Source organism: Pinus tabuliformis, chromosome 2_2 (genome assembly GCF_031772625.1).
Source record: "Pinus tabuliformis cultivar Carrire ecotype Pingquan chromosome 2_2, CPIR1, whole genome shotgun sequence".
Lineage (NCBI taxonomy): Eukaryota > Viridiplantae > Streptophyta > Pinopsida > Pinales > Pinaceae > Pinus > Pinus tabuliformis.
Window position 1 is genome coordinate 743,671,092 of NC_142300.1, and position 2,352 is coordinate 743,673,443.

The window sequence follows — 2,352 nt, forward strand, 5'->3', positions numbered from 1 at the left end:
ACGAGGTGCCAAAGCGAAACACTTCTAAGACACAACCCCGAGTCCTCACATAAATAGAACCCCACCCCCAATTGATGGTCGTGAGACTGTTAATTCCTTCGGGCCAAAATATAGAACCGAATTTAGAGAATAAATTACTAAAAAACAATTGAAATTCCACACACTTGTAAAGACCTGCAATGGTTTGCTCGAGTGAGAGAGGAGCTAGGAATTGGCGAAGTAATGAAATAGGTTTGTTTCCAACATAAGCGAGGGAGCAAAACCGAACCACGATTGTATGTGTACCAGGGTCCCAAGGGCATACTAGGTGACCGATGCAAATCCACGCCAAGCAACTGCAAACATCATCTTCCCTCATCACCCAAGGCCAGAGCCCAAGTGAGGCGTCATAGACATCCACTTCCAAACTCCTCACCACCTAAATTCATTGCCCAAACTATCGAACTGAGCTAATTCATGTATGAGGATTTGAATTTATCCGCAAAGCGCTTGAGGAGGAATGTCACACCAAAGGAGTAAATGTCGAATCTTTTCATTGCTGGGGCATTAATACGCACGTGGAGGGGAGGCAGGCTTGGATGGCCGATAACATGCCACTTGTACCATCACATGTGCATCCCCATCGGGGTTATTTTATTAATATGTTAAAATAATATATTCATTTAAAATTAAAGCTGTATTATATCTACACTATTATATTATATGGTTAAATAAGATATTAAGCGTAATGTTAATTTATCTATACTATGTTTACTTTTCTATTTTTATGCAAACAATTATCATCATTATTGTTAATTATATCTTTATGAGTTTATATTTATTGACAACCAAAAAAACAAATATGTAAATTATAATAGAAAATATATAACTTTCTTATATTTTATAAAATAAAATATGAAAATAATATTTACGATGATTTTTTTTTTAAATTGTTTGATTATAAGATGACATGAAAAAATTGAACTAATTAATTTAAATTTATCTATTTGATAAATTAAAATTGATTTGAATTTACTGTAGTTATCATTATCATTAATAGTAATAATCATACCAACTCTTTTTTGGCTAAAATTATCAAATAAAATATGAAAATAATACTTAAGATGATTTTTTTTTTAAATTGTTTGATTATAAGATGACATGAAAAAATTGAACTAATTAATTTAAATTTATCTATTTGATAAATTAAAATTGGTTTGAATTTACTGTAGTTATTATTATCATTAATAGTAATAATCATACCAACTCTTTTTGTGGCTAAAATTATCAATTGGTGAAACAGGTTGAATTAGTTTATATGATTCTTATTTTTATAAGTTTCAAATAAATTTAATAGGAAAAATAAGAATATGGCCTATCTCTAAATTAACTTAGTAATCAATTATAATAGCTTAAAAAAGAAAACAATAATAATAAAATAGAACCATTTCACTTCAATAATAAACACAAATATATTTAGGTTCCCATTGTTGCAAATGCCAAACCAAAGGTGTTCAACCTTGGTTATCATAATATAGTGTCTGGCTCCTAATAAAGGGTTTTTCATCATTATAGAACAAATAGTTTATAATAATTAGAAAAGGTAACAACAATAGTAAAATAACAATAATAAAATGGAATCACTTAATTCTAGGCATAAACAACAATGAACTTTCATTTTCACAGTTCATAAAAGAGTTTATAGCCTTACACAACAAAAAATGTCAACTATATCTAAACATTATTTGTTAAAAAAATAAAAATAAAGATGAATTGCATGCATGGCATGAGATGGATAATCTCAAATAAATTATCAACATATTCCTCCTTAATGCTAAGAGGGTTTACAATTTATCTCAAAGTGTGGAAAACTAGACTTCTACAACTACCTTGATTTAAATGTTTGCAAGCTATTCTAGAGCCTCTATATAAATTAGTTATATTACCTTCCTTTGCATCAAATCTTAAAGGAAATGATACTCTAAATCAAAATGTTTTTTCCAACTATGATAAACTTGATTCTGGGCTAATCTGATGGCAATCATGTTATCACAAAATTCACTATAACTTAAATTTTATCTCCAATTTCTTATTTTTCCAACTCTTAATGCATTTTTACCTATGTAGGAGATTAGAACATACTCTTCTTATAAGGATGAAAGGAAAACTGTGTTTTGCTTCTTCATCTCTAAGTACTAACCTAAACCCAAAGAAAAATAATTAATGGATGGAAAATTTTGATCTTTGGAACTACCTCTCTGATCATAACCACCAACGTCAACAAGGGCTTGTTGGATCCTTCAATTTCTATAGTAATTTTAGCAAAATTTGATCAAAGTTTTGCTCATAAAGTGGTTGCGGAAAATATCACCA